Below are 15,227 nucleotides of genomic sequence, written 5' to 3'. Positions count from 1 at the left end.
TCACCCTGATGCTACGTGTGCCGATTTACTGGCGGAGCGTACCAGATTTGTTATCGACAGCGTGAGGCTTACACACGCCATCAGCAGGCTGTCACGCCTGTGAGCCAGATCAAAATGATGCAAATATTTTTAACTGCTTAAACATTGGCTTTCGCTCCAGTGTGTTAGCAAAACATTAGTCTAAGCCTTCCTGTATTAGCAGGAAGTTCTCTCTCTCTCAAGAAAAAGATCAGGCTAGCAACACTGTCTAACGAGTAACTATAGAGTATTAAATTAAACTAGCTAGAAGTACAAGCAGCTTTTAGGCTTAAGCTTTAAGAATACACTTTTCCCCTCCGATGCAAAGGTATACAATATGGTTAAAATTGTATTGGACGCAACCATATAGGTTTCATCTTTGTATTGCTGGAATATTACAATTTCCTCAAACCACTTGAATGGGACGTTCAAAAATTGTTACACTGGGAAAAATAATAATTTGGCCATATTGTGTCTGAAATATTACTAGACACTAGGGGTTTTTGTTTCCTGTTATATATTGCAATTCCAGTCCAGTTGTTACACCGTATATTGGCAAAGCTTTAATAACCTTTGGTACTCGCCAAAGGTACAGCTGTGTGTCCAAGGTCAAATTTTAAGTGTGCTGATATTCTGTATAACTGCACTCTTGCTGATAGCTCACCCGGTATGGAAAATTCTCTCTCTCTTTGATCATTTTGGACCGTCACATGGGTCTCTTAGGCGGGTGAACGCAATTAGCGCAAGATAAACACTTGCACTCCCTTTTATCTTCTTTTAATTTGCATATCTTTCCTTTATTCACCCGCTGTTTAGATTCATCTCCCTCAGCTTAAATCTCAGCTCATTTCATTTGCCCAAAACATAAGAAAAAAGAAAAAAAAGTCACAAATATGTGAATGTAATTAGATTTACAGGAAGTCCGTTCCAAAAGTGAGGCAGGGTCAAATGCTGAGGAAGTTAAGAAACAGTGGCTATTATTTATTTATGGTGATCATGTTCCGACAGCTATCACGAAAGCTGCGTGTGCTGAATATTTTACATCAGACCGCTTTCTCGATGAGGGACGATTCAACGCGGGATGTGCTAAAGCGTAGATATATTCCTTAACTTCAGATCCTGAAGCCGTAAGTGTTACTGTTACAAAGTTACTCTTTGTTAAGCAGGTTTGCTGAATTAACACATGCTATGATCTTAATGTTTCTACGAAAGCTCGCATTACATGCCGAAGCAGTATACATCTTCGGGATAGTAAGTTGAGAACAGTCAGAACGCAGTAAATTAGCCATGTTTAACTTAACATGTTGAGTGACATAAAAGATAAAAATGCCGATCTAAATCTAAATCTCGAATATAACTCTTAATTAAGAGATAATGAAGGTCAGGTTCACTGTTTGCATTTAGAAAACAGACGGGAAATGCCTGAAACTACATGTGAAAATAAACTCGCCTGTATCAAACACTCCTGAGTGTACCTTCTATAGTGGACAGTTACTTGCTGCATAGTAAACTCTAAATCTGTCTAAATCTCTGAGGTTTTGACGTTTATGCTCCATCCTGTACTTTGTACATTCTGTTTGGGTCACAAACACTAGTCTTTGCAGATGTATAGCCCTCAAATCTATTTCTAGTGAACGCAGCCATTTTTGTGCTTTTCTTGTTTGCTTTCTGGATGCCCAGTTAAGGCTTGACTGTAACCATGGTAATGAAAGCAGCATGATGGGGCGTTGCTCAGGAGTAGCACGGTGTGGCTCAGAATTAGCACATTTACTTAAAGTATCAGAGACACACATTGGTGGCCTCCAACACCCTATGATAGCTCTACTTTTTTATATCGGTAGAAGGATGCTGAGGTTGGAACTGCCAGGCAGGAGGTCTAGAAAAAGACCAAGAAGGAGATTTATGGATGCAGTGAGAGAGGAGACATGAAGTTAGTTGGTGTGAGAGAAGAGGATGCAGAGGATAGGGTTAGATGGAGGCAGATGATTCGCTGTGGCGACCCCTGAAAGGGAACAGCCGAAAGGCAAAGAAGAAGAAACTGGCCTTACTTTTCTCAATGTTCATTTTTTGATGCCTATATGTAGTTATTTTTCGATGATAACGCACCATAACAAAGCTACAGGCTGCAAATATATAAAAGCCATGCAAGAACATCATAAAGGAAAGAATCGTGTGAAACTACATGCCCTACACAGTAGGCGGCTTGGTGGCTTTCCCGGCAAGCTTCAATTCCCGTCTCTGTACGCATGGAGTTTGCATGTTTTTCCCGTGCTTGGTGGGTTTCCTCTGGGTACTCCGGTTTCCTCCCACAGTCCAAAGACATACAGGTTAGGCTAATTGCCGTTTCCAAATTACCTGTAGTGTGTAAATGAGTGTGTGTGTATGTGTATGTATACGTGTGCCCTACCTCGTGCCCAAAGTCTCCTCGGATAGATTCCAGCTCCCCCCGCCCCGCGCCCTTCTATACAGGACAATACAGTGTCGATGATGAGCGAGCGAGTGAGTATATTCTCTATAGACTAAATCTACATAGCAGCTTATTTGGAGTTGAAATCAGTGCACCATGCGTATCTATTCAGCTATTGTTTGTTGTTGTTTATTTGTTACGTTTAAAATCATGCTTTTTCTTAGATAACGAAATGGACTTGCTCTTCAATGTCCAAGTTTTTTTTTTATTATTTTTATTTTTTTTATGAGCACCCCATACAGTACATCCAGCATTTAAACAGGAATTCACAGAGAGTAACACAAAGAGTATTAACAGCACATTCGGGTGAACATTGACTCTGTTGCATCAGAAATTACAGCATCATCTAAACCACATATCTAGCACAGACTCCAAACGATCCTTTAGTGCCTCTGTGTGTGTGTGTGTGTGTGTGTGTGTGTGTGTAGGGCTAGAACCTTACATACACACAGCTGTATGCACATGAATGAGAGATATAATGCACACAGACAATTAGAACAACAGCGGCACTGTGAAAAATCTTCCGTAAGGTTTTAGCCTTAAGCTTATTACCGCCTCTTATCTGAGAGGAACATGAAGAGGTGCAGGCATCTATACAAGAAATAAATAAATCTAAAAAAAAAAAAAAAGGAACAAGAGATCCTGCGAGAGAGAGAGAGAGAGGTCTTTGTTCTTGAGCTTGGAGGGGAGATGAGTTACAGTCTCTCAGTATCTCTTCAGAAAACAAAGGCACTTCAGAAAGAACTTCTCAAAGCACAAATGACTCTGGTTCCCCAGTCACGTGGAAATGCGCGCATGTGCGTGTATGTGTGTGCGAGTAAAGTGTCTGTTTGCAAATGGAAGTAACCCATCCATCACAATCCCTCACATTGTCTACACGTGGAGACAAAGAGGGAGGTGTGTATGAGTGTGTGCGAATGCATGTCATTCATCTCCACTCACCCAAATCATTTTAAAAGACCATCAAAATTAACAGCAGGTAATTAAAAGTAACTGCAGCTTGTCTCTTGAGGTTTGGGCTACTGGGCCACTCCTGGTAGCTAATTAACTTCTACATTAATTACCTTCTCAATATGGAGTTAGATCACATATGGGCACTTAGGTTTTTGTGGGTAGTATAACAAAAGGTGGCACGGGTGATGTATTTGCTGAAGAGCAATCGGACATAATGGATAGTTCCTTTTGACGAACGCGCTCTTTTTCTCTCTCTCTCACACACACACACACAAACTGGAAATAGAATCGATGTGTGAATATTGTCGTTAAAATGAGCTTGTATTTTAAGTGCCATTTCTCTTACAGTAAATCAAAAACCTTGACACTTCATTAGACAACAAATCACACAAGCGACTACATCTTAAACTATATTTAACGAGCAGACAAATTAAACACACTTCCAGTCCCTCACACACACACACGTCCACCCACATTCCCCCTTCTAAACTGAACTTCAGTCACGTATTTGGGGATTTGCATATCAGACCCTGATGAGCTTTTGTTCCAAAGCAAATACTTGTACACTCAGCGTGGTGACAAAGGGTAAGAGGTGCTCCTCCGGTGGTACCCGCCGAACATCACCTGCTGAACTCCACACCGTACCACATTTCCATGTAGGAATTACAACCTGAGGGGTGTTTTTGTTGCTTTTTCCTAGTCGAATGCAGCGGCATACGGACAAAGAGTTGAAACAAAGCGTTCATTGTTTCTTGAAAGTAAAAACGCCAGATTTTTGCACTTTGACCCGTCTGTGTACTTAACCTAATTCCACTGAATTTATTCATTTATGTAAAAAAAAAAAACTCATCTAAAGAAAACAATAACATAACACTCTGCTATATCCTGTCTCACACACATGCCCAATTATTTCCAGCTTACACACACACGATACGTATGATTTGGTTATATTGCAAACAATCATCATACAATTGTATGGTTCTCCCTCTCTCTCTCTTTGTATTATATATATATATATATATAGAGAGAGAGCGATTTTATGTATATAAAAATGTGACAAAAGTGACAGTTCTCACTCACGCATGCACACGTTCTGATGTTTGGCTTTTATATTAGGGGACAAAACCTTCCAGACAGACCCTTTGCTGCACCCCCCTCTCCCCCCAAACACACACACACACAACTTAGAAAAGGCTTATTACCCATGTCGCTCTGCCAATGATCAGTTATTCAAAGCACAGACTGACCAGAGGTTAATGAGTTCTTACAGAGAAAGAGAACGAGAGAGAGACAGACAGATTCAGAGAGAGAGAGAGAGATGGCAGGCCATGATTGATTCCACTGGGCGAAGCAGCATCTGGGTAATGTCTGTGTGCACGGGGGTGAGGCAGGGGACACAGTGTATGTATGTGTGTGTATGTATGTGCGCGCATGTGTGTGTGTGTGTCTGAAAGACAGAGAGAATGTGAAGTGTGTAATTACAGTGTCACGCTGTTCAGTGTTTGTCCACATAACCTTAACACATTGCAGATCTTGGCAGTGCCGTCAAGATGCTCTGCTGTGTGGATCGTTTCACACATCCCGAGCCCCGACCCACTCCTCCATCTTATGTGCGGTTCCCTCCTTATTCATTCGCTCTCCCTGTGATGGCCCCTCACACACACAAAAGCCTGGTGCAACAAAGAGCTGAGGGCAATGACCCAAACCGGAGAAGGAGAGACAGACAGACAGAGAGAGAGAGAGAGAGAGACAGTGATTAGCTCACTCTTTTGGTGAAAAGGGGGAGGGGACACAACAAACTCTAAAGGTTTGGGTTATTTTGATAAGCATCATTCTAGTGTGTTTTTTTCCTCCCCCGAACAAAATACAAACATATGTTGTATAACAGATCAACATGCTATGAGCGTGCGTGTGTGTGTGTGCGCGCACTTCTTGATATTTTAAAGTGCTCTATATTTTCAGCCAAGAAACGCACATGCAGTTGCGTGCCTGCGTAAACTATGCTACACAAACAAACTTCGCACTGACAAACGCAAAAAACCCTCTCATTTATCTTCCTGTCAGGCCTTCGCTAAATGATAGCTTGCACCTGTGTCCTCCTCTGGCTGTTCTCTTCATCCCTCACTCTTTCTTTCTCTTTTTTTTCCTCCTCCTTGCCTTTCTGTCTTATCTAACCCCAGCCACATCAGGCATAGCTCGATTCCGCTGCAAAAAAAAACTAAACAAAACAAAAACCGCACACATACACAAGAAGCATCAGATATAACAAATGAACTGGAAGTTAATCAAATGATGGTAGAGAACTGCATCACATCGCTGGTCAGACTGCCCTGACTGCAACTTAATGTGAAGGGCGAAACATTTCCCTGACGCAGGCAGCCTGAGAGAAATCAATCAGCTTTATTTATTAAATTAGCGAAAGAAAGTTCAAGCTACCCAAAATTAAAGCAGGTCTTTGAGAGACTTCGCCTAAATACTTATGTTTAATTGGTTTTAACCGACCGTCTCAAGCCAATTCTTTGGCAAATCCAGATCCTTACCTTTGTTTCTTTAAAAGGGCAAAAAGGCCGACTCTTGTTTTTCCTCTAAAGTGAAGAAACCTTGAGATGATAGATCTGAACTTTTAATTTCCTAATGATTATATCCAGATGTGCTAAACAACTTGAACATGGATTCTTTTGTTTCAACCTACAGATGTTTTTCCCAGGTTATCCAAAATATTGGGATGTGTGACTGACGGAAGTTTCTTGTTGCCTGGGTGTGCCCTGAAAGATTGTTTAAACCTGTGGTCCCCAATCACCGGGTGGAGAACGATTCGGTACCAGGCCGCACCCAAAGATTAAAAATTATCCATTTTATTGAATATCAGAGTCTGCAGAGCGTTTTAATTAAAAAAATTATTGGATCATTTCCTATTCTCTCCTTTCCCACACTTCTCTCTGCATCGGCTTTGGTGCCTGATGAAATTAAGCGAATGTCACGAGCTACCTCTAATTAAAGATGAGTAAAAAGCATACGTCTATGGAGAGCTTCTTTGAAAAAGGAAAAATACCCACTGATGAGACCGCAGATAAGGCACTGCCAACAAACAAAGCTGCATAAGATGGTTTAAAACTGTGTTTGAAACATCTTCAACTCTGCCCATTTTTTTTTGGATTAAAATCAAAGAGGAATATCCTGAGATGGCCATAAAAGCACTAAAAACCCGCTTCCATTTCCCTGCTTCGGCGGGATGGCCGGTAAGTGGAAAACTGCTTCAACTAAAACTGGTCTGTGGTGCAAATACGGTAGGATACCACTAGTCTAAAAAGGTTAACACTACACTGACCAGCAATTGGTGGTGGAGACCAGAGCGCTGTCTACGGGAGAAAAGCAAGCCTTTCTGAAGCTAAGAAAAGAGAGAAACCTGAGCAATTACACGAGCATATCCAATACGACCACATGGAGTGTCCTATGAAAGAAAGAAGTACCAGTAAGCAGGAATCCAAGGCTGAGTAAAACAACAAGAAATGATATCAACAACTTCCACAAGGCAGTCGTAAAGGCATTACAATCAACCAATCAAAGACGACTTTAAGAGCGGAAATATGGAGGTCTTACCACAAGATGTAAACCATTCATCAGCAGTAAGTATCAGAACATAAGACTGGGATTTGTGAAGAACTGCAGAGCAACAAAAGTTCTGGAAGCAGCTTTAACCTCTAAAAGACTGACATGTGGAGAGAGAAAGAATATACTCATGATCCAAAACATATGAGTTCATGAGTCAAGCGTGGGGTAAGTAGTGTCATGGCTCGGGCTTGCATAGCTGTTTCTGGAAGGAGCTCGCTAGTCTTACTTGATGATGTAACTCATGCTGATATCTGCAGAATAAAGTCAGAAACATCTACAAAGAAGCGCATCCAACTTAACTGGGAGGACCTTTATCATGCAGCAAGTCGATGACCCCAAATACACCGGCAACACAACAAAGGACTTCATCAGTGGGGCAAAAGTGAAAGGTTCCAGACTGGCCGAGTCAATTACTAAACCTAACTGAACATTCATTGCAGTGTGGTTCATGGCGGGAAATCACCACGAAAGAAGAATGCACCAGTGTTTGGTGATGTCTCTGGTTCGCTAAACACAAATATTAAGTGCTATTTATTCCAAGACTGTTCCATTACTTTTGCTCACCTAAACATTTAGCCACCAGAGCTGCCACGTTCTGAACTGTTTAAACGTGTCTATGAGGGGTGTTCAAGTCAAGCCAGGACTTTTGTTTGTGCAGAATAACAGAACACAGTTATGAGAATAAAAACTCTTTAGTTCTCTATATTATATACACAAGTGTTTCACTAGTGCTTGGATACCATCAAGATAGAAAGTTTACTCTGGACAATACACTTCACACTCTTTAAAATGTTTGCATTCAACCAAACTGTGCATAAAGTCTCCTGGAGACGTCAATCCGTTGTACACCTTCATTTATGAGAACTTTATCACAAGTCCCAGTTTGACTTGAACAGCCCTCGTAGATGGAAATTAGCATTGAATCTAAACGCTCTATCTCGGATAAAGTTAATCCCACTTTACGCTGTGCTGGGTTTATCTCACAAATTGAATTTTGACTTAATTTAATTTTTTTGGCTTTAGGAATATGAGACACATCTTCAGTCTCCACGAATGTTATTACAGTTCACTATTCTAGAAACTGTTGCCATCCACAGAGTAGCGATAATCCTATTACTTCCACAGTCTTATTCATTTACGTTTACATTCATGTCGTTAAGCAGACGCCGTTATATCCAGAGTGACTTGGGGAAGTGCTTTGGAGTCTCGAACAAAAACCCACATCCTCATCCTAGTTCAGAACGGGTCATTCTGAATCCTAGTTATTCTGCCTTTCTCGTCTCTACTGTATCTCGCGGTTTCATCATGCCAGTCGAGTGCTGTCCGGCCTCTCTAATGATGATTTGTCACCCTTTCACGCCCTCTCTCTCTCATACACGCATATAGCAGGTGGATTAATTGCATGACTCCAACCTTCCCTTTGTCCTTCCTCTCTCTCCTCCCTCAGTAGTGTGATGTTCTCGCTTCACGCTGTGAAGAGGAGTGTGAGGGATGTACTTCTCTGCCTCTCTTCCTGTTTCTCCTCCTCCTCCTTTCTTTCTGAATATAACCTGCTTTTCCTGTCTCTGATCAAAAGATTTCAGAATCTATATATTTTCTTTAGATTTTTATTTTGAACCCAAACGTGTTTTGGATTGTTTTTCCTTTTTTCGTTCATGGATGGATGTCGGTATGAACATGTGATGCATGACTGACAAACATTTACACCATCTCACTATTTATAGACATGTGATGCAATGAACTTACCAGAAACAGAACTATAACTCAATTTCTGTCTCCATGCCTCACACACACACATACACACACTTATAGCCAATCCCATCTACTTAGACGCCAACCCTGAAAACGTCATCTTCTCTTCACCATCCTTCCTGTAATACACACGCAATACACAGTGTGAATTTCTCTTGTGTTGCAGGGCTGAAGGATGAGCTACAGCCATAACCATGACTCCTTCGTGCACCATCACTTTCTCGAACCATGCGCCATTTCTAGCTTCTAAATCAAGCAAGGTGGGACGATGGAGCGTTTATTGCTACGCAGTGCATCACCTTTAAATGAACCAGGTAATGCATAGGATTACTTAAACAGATCATGGAACCCCAAAATGACGTCCTAGCGAGTCATTTTCTATGTAAAGTTCCATACGGAACCTTTAAGAAAGCAGCTTTGAATAGGAGTGTAGATTAGGATGCCAAGTTGCCTGGATTAAGAAATCCTGAAACGTACAACGGTGACTAAAATCTCTCATTGTGTAATAAGTTTTATTTTCTTGTTCTCTGCTTAAGCACCATATTTTGGCTCGACCTCATGTACTGAAACAGACTGGCTACGTGGGGTGTGTGTGCACAAGATGGCATCACTTCAAGCCTTTCTCTATAAATATGCCTGTGCATGTTCTGTTGTGTGCACGATGCTTTTTTTTTTTAACGAGTGTGTATTTTCGTTTCCAGCAGTTCCTGCTCCTGAACAAGGCATCTTCCTGCTCATGTTCTCTCGCTCGCTCTCTAAGACACACACATGCCAGATCGGTCCCAAGTGATGATGATGTCATTTGGTCCACATATGGAGTGTAGGAGAACGTGCGTGCACGGTGTGAAGAACTGGACGTTTCTGTTCTCCTGAAGCATCTTTAGATCCTTCGTTGGAAAAATAAAAAATAAATAAAACAAGCCGGATTAACTCTCCTACATCAGCAGTGCGCAAAGGACAAACAGGGAGACGTATTAAGCAGAATATAATTATTCGTCATCATCTGTCATTACGCTGTTCGAAAGGCCAAAAAACCTGTAAAAACAAGTGCTTGGTACGAAAACACAAACAAACCTACTGGACTGGCATCATTCCAGCCACCTTAAAAAAAAAAAATAAAAAAAACACGCACAGAGAAATGGGCTATAAACTATGAATGAGCAAAAATCTTTGATGTCTTGGAACAATTAAAGAAGCAGTGTGCGATGTTTATAGCTTTACTGCCTCAAGGGTGAACTGTAATTTCAATAAAAACATCAATAAGCCCGCACCTTTCCCTGGGGTGACCTCAGCTGATCCCTCGCCTTCCGTCCAACCTGTTTCTGTTGCGAGTCGACTTTTGTTGGATAATTATGAAAAGATTGAATATCTGATTGCTATAATCCATCAATCATTTGACGTATGTGCAATGAGAAGCTGAAGCTGCGATGATAAGTCTTCATAATCAACAAATATTAGATTTGACTAAACAGTGCTCAAAGCTGGTTTCAGACCGGACGCTGCTGAGTCAGTTTAAAAAGTACAGTGCGACAGATTTCATGTTCAGCACTTAAATAAAAAGTGAGCGTTGCTGAAATATCGAGGAGATAAAATAAGCCGTCATGCTAAACGAATGTCGCTTTTACAGAATGAGAGGTGAGCTCACGCTTCCTTTTTCTCTCTCTGTCAGACAGACATGATTGTGACAATGAGAGTGAAATATACTGAATCATCAATTATATTGACTTATTTCACATTTTATTTAAGAGGCTTGATATATGGCGATGTCATTGTTTTTTGGTTACATTTATAAAAGTTTTAATTAACATTTTGATCAAAAGGTTTGTTTTAAATCCACATATCTCTTAACAAATGTGAAAATAAAACACTTCCAATCTTGATGTTAAGCACAGCATCATGTATTTGTTGAATCTATTGATTCCATATTACATATATGGCGGCACAGTGGCGTAGTGGTTCAACTCCCAATGGTGCATTATATCTATATTGTCTATAATAACAGAGATATAGTGTTAGTGAAGATATGATTTCAGCATGTTGTAATGCCGATGTAATCATCTGATACTGATTCCTCCATGCACATGTTTTATCCCATCCATAACAGGTTTTGAGTTGAGGTTGAGATGTGTGCCTTTTACAATCCTTAACAGGGTAACCTGTATTATGTCAGTCTTGGTCACTGAATTGCCGAATACGTTCAACAGACGTGACATTACAACTTCCTCAGCACGAATCAGCACTACCTTGATTACCGATCTGTTACATCCAGACAGATTATCTGGTGCTGATGTAAACGTCTGTAGGCATCAACTGGAAATATTGTACACCTGCTTTGACTGGAACCATCATGTTTTATGTACCAGGATTGATTCTCATACCTCTGGAAACTGGTTTGAACATCACTGAATACATTTCAAGTGAGACTTAAAGATCACCTGTGTAACTCCATCCTGAGCACTTTCCATGCTGACGTTTCCTCCAGACGCAGCTTTCCATCACGTTTACCGACTGCCTGACCGACCACTCTGTCGATACGCCCGGTGTCTCAGAAAGGCTTTCATCCGGAATGATCCTCATGTGGGCCAAGCATATTTTAGCCACGCTGCCCCCCCCTCAACTGTGGAAAGAAAAGGAGATCAATTAGCCTCAGGTAAAAGATGGTGTTGTCTCAGGAATCGACTGAGATACTTGTGCTCCACCTTGTGTTGTGTGGTCTGATTAACTCTACTTGTAAATCAAATGCATTTTACCTACCACAAGTGCATCTTCGATTATACTTTAAATCCTAAACAGGTTCATGTAAACAGGCAATTAATGCAAGAAAGACAGTGTCCTGATACGATATATACTTACTAAATGTTAAATAAAAGCTTTAAAAACTACACTAGGTGAACACACTGTAGGTGAATGAAATGTGTGTGCAAGTGGCGCCATCTAGTGATCTGTTTAACAAATACCAACAAAAATCATCACTATCACTTGAACTAAAAAAAAAATCCCAATGGTTAAGGCATTGGACTACAGTTTAGAAGGTCTCGGTTTTGAATCCCATGACCACCAAGTTATCACAAGAACTTGAACAAGGCCCTTAACCCTCAACTGGTCAGAATGAGATTTAAAAAAAAATGTAAGTTCTGGATAGGGTCGTCTCCTAAATATAATGTAGAAGGATGTTATGTAGATAATGACCTAAAAGCTGATGCTGGATGTGGCATGTTTGTGAATTATTTCTGATACTTTAATTCTTCCTGCTCTCTTCTTTTAACGTGATTGTGTGCAAGATAAAGCTTATATGTAGGCATTTGAGCTCTCCCCATGGAATAAGAAGAATAAGGTCATTTTCCACCAAATGTAAAAATCATTTCAAAAGGCAATACTGACTTGCCAGCACTTTTAGTTTAGAAGCTCATTTTCATCTGGGATTATTTGTCCTTTTAATTAATTATACACACAATTTTTGTTGTACGTTCGGTAATAAAAAAAAAACATAATGTCAATGTGAGCGAGACAATGGAAATTGCTTAAAAAAACAGGTTTTATTCGACTTTTATTATGTAAATGTAGCACCCTGCACCTATTATCCACTGCCATGAGTGACTAATGTAAAAAACATTCGAGAGCAAAAAATGAATGCTGAGTGAGTTTTGAATCTCTCAAGTTCAACGCCTGAGTGTTATTTCCTGTATGAAACCAGTATTCGAATCAGCAGCAATCCTCCTCTAGTGTGCAGTAGTGGTCATATCACCCTTAATCATAGGGATTTAGGATATTACAGTTATTAGCTTATTGACTGGTAATTAATTAAATATCTTCAATAATAATATCTTGACAAAAGGATTCATGTCAACTTAAATCAAACTACAGTTTTAATAAAACTAAGAAATGTACAGTATGATGCAACATGTGTTAGGGTGTCACCAGTTTGTGTTCCACAGGTGGATGAGTCAAGAATCAAAAAAGATCTCCCCTTGAGCAAATACGATGACATGTGCTAAAAAATCTGACTCCATAAGTTTGTTCAAAACCTAACGAGCCATTTCAAATCCAGCAGAATACATGCTTCTGTAGAGTTAGACATAAGGAAAATATAACCTTTTGTACAAACGTCCCCATATAAAACATGCTCAGTATCATAAACTTGTCTACGTTTGAAAGAGACCCAGAAATTCTGATTAAAATAGGCAATAGTTACTTTACCTGTTTTATCTCTCTCTAAAAAAAACACTCTGTTTATTTTAATACTGTCTTGGACATCAGCCACAACATTGAAACCACCTAACAAACACTGTGTGGGGACCCTTGTGCCACCAAAACAGCTCGGATCTGTCGAAGCGTGGACTCCATATGACTTATTAATCTGTGCCGTGGTATTTGGCATCAAGATGTTAGCAGCATAACCTTTAAAATTGTGTACATTGCAAGGTGTTGACTCTTTGGATTGGACTAGTAAAACTCGTTTGTCAGGACACATTATCACGCTGAAAAAGACCACTACCAACACCGTTTCCATTTTTTTATTCACGACTCTTCTACTCATGGACCACAAACTGGTGACACACTAAACATTTTGCATCATACTGCACATTTCATAGTTTTATTAAAGTGGTAGTTTGATTTGAAAAATGGTGTACTGTACTTGGTCAGCAACAATATTTAAGTAGGTGGTACATATGTGTCAAAGAATGGCATGCACCCAGAGTTTCCCAGCAGAACACTGCTCAGAGCACCACAGGCTCACCTTCTTCTCTCCTGGGTCATCTTCTACTATCGCAATATGATGCCAACATGCCCATTGTAGGTGTTTTTCAAAGTGATCAAGGGGTCAGCATGAGTACTCTGAGCAGTCTGCAGCTACATGGCTCCATACACAGTAAGCTGTGATGCACTGTGTGCCTTCTATCACGGCCAACATTAACTTAACAGCAATAATGGCCAGCCTGTGATCCTGTTTCTAATTTATTAACGATCGTCACTTTTGGTAGGTACTGATCACTGCATTACAAAAACCTGCAGTTTTGAAGGTAGTCTGACCCAGTCGTCATTTGATAAAGTCACTCAGGTCCTTACACGTGCCCATTTTCCCAGCTTACTCCAGTTTCCTCCCACATTCCAAAGACAAATTGCCTGTGATGTGTGAATGCTGACAAATAAGAATAAATACAATGGTCACTGTTGACTTCCATGGTCCCTAGTTGGACTACAAAGGTTCCTATTTGGATGGAAAATGCCCGTAGTGTGTGAATGAGCGTGTGCATGTGTGTGTGTGCCCTGTGATGGCGCCCCGTCCAGGGTGTACCCCCACAGTCTCCTGGGATATACTCCAGGCTCTCCCCCTGCGACCCTGTATACAGCCTGAGTGAGAGAGGTTTTAATGTTATGGCTGATCCGTGGACGCATTTCAGTGAAAGTTCCAGAGTTGCCGAGCAAGGCAGGGCGGGTAGAGGTGACGCAGCGCCCTCTAATGGTAAGACAACGAACTAGCAGAAAAAAGGGGGCGGTGACGTCGAGAGAGAAGAGAAGAGAAAAAACATGGCTCAGAAAAAAAAAAAAAATTTCAAATGTCCTTCCTGGAAAATCGGCGAACCCGCCACAACTTCACCACATGACATTTCGGGGGAAATAAAATACGACAGTGCAGGAGCAGGAGCAGGCCCGAGGCTCAGACCCGGCCTGGTGTTCACCTAAAACAGCGCATTGTAATTCTTACACACGACAGCTAGAGAACGTTTAACGGCTGACCATATGGATGCTTTTCTTTCTTTCTTTTTCGAAATGATGTGTTCGAGCACGCGCCTCATGAGCTCGCTATCCTACTCGCTTCCTGTACACCACAGCACCAGTTTCCATATTACTGGGTTAAGTTTTCCCAAACCTCACACCCTCTCACGCGACATAGTGTCTCTCTCTCTCTTTCTCACTCTCTCACACACACACACACACACCCCAGACAGAGAGAGAGAGAGAGTGCACACGGCACGGAGCTACAGTGATGGAGCCCTGCTGAATCCACGCGCCTTTTTATCTTAACGCTGAAACGAAAATCTGCTGCGCGCGCGCGAGTGAGTGTGTGTTTGTGGCGCGCGCGCGGGGTTACGTCACACGCCGAGCCCTGAAAAAGCCCATGAGGATTAACGGCTGCACATTCACGCGCTAATAACGGCTTTTAAGTAGTAAAAGTCTTCCTCTTACCTGGTAATAATGTGAGTGGCTTCGAGCTGGGAGGCGGCTTGCTTCTCATTGTTAAAAGAGAGAGAGGGAAAAATCCACACTCATCCTCCATAGAGCGAAAATGCAACTGCGCAGTTTCTTCTCCCGCGCCGAGTGACACGCAGCACAAACCCTCCTTAGTCCTAATTCCCAATGCAAATAACCTGCGCTTGATCTCCCGTCCACTGCTGCTATTCACCTAAACTCTCTCACACAC

At 41.3% G+C, this 15,227-nt stretch overlaps 1 protein-coding gene across 2 annotated transcripts in view; it reads right to left on the bottom strand.

Annotated features, from left to right (window-relative positions):
* kdm6ba (lysine (K)-specific demethylase 6B, a) overlaps positions 1-15,227 on the bottom strand; it is an 86,416-nt gene that overhangs the window by 70,785 nt on the left and 404 nt on the right. For both annotated transcript variants that reach the window (XM_053491214.1, XM_053491199.1), the window contains exons 1-2: positions 14,993-15,227; positions 11,239-11,420 (exon numbers count right to left, since the gene is read on the bottom strand). The exon at positions 14,993-15,227 is cut by the window's right edge and continues 404 nt beyond it. The gene's annotated coding sequence lies outside the window, so the exon portion shown is untranslated. The remainder of the gene's footprint in view (positions 1-11,238; positions 11,421-14,992) is intronic.

Source organism: Clarias gariepinus, chromosome 1 (assembly GCF_024256425.1).
Source record: "Clarias gariepinus isolate MV-2021 ecotype Netherlands chromosome 1, CGAR_prim_01v2, whole genome shotgun sequence".
Taxonomy (NCBI): domain Eukaryota; kingdom Metazoa; phylum Chordata; class Actinopteri; order Siluriformes; family Clariidae; genus Clarias; species Clarias gariepinus.
This window is presented reverse-complemented; position numbering and strand designations above follow the sequence as displayed.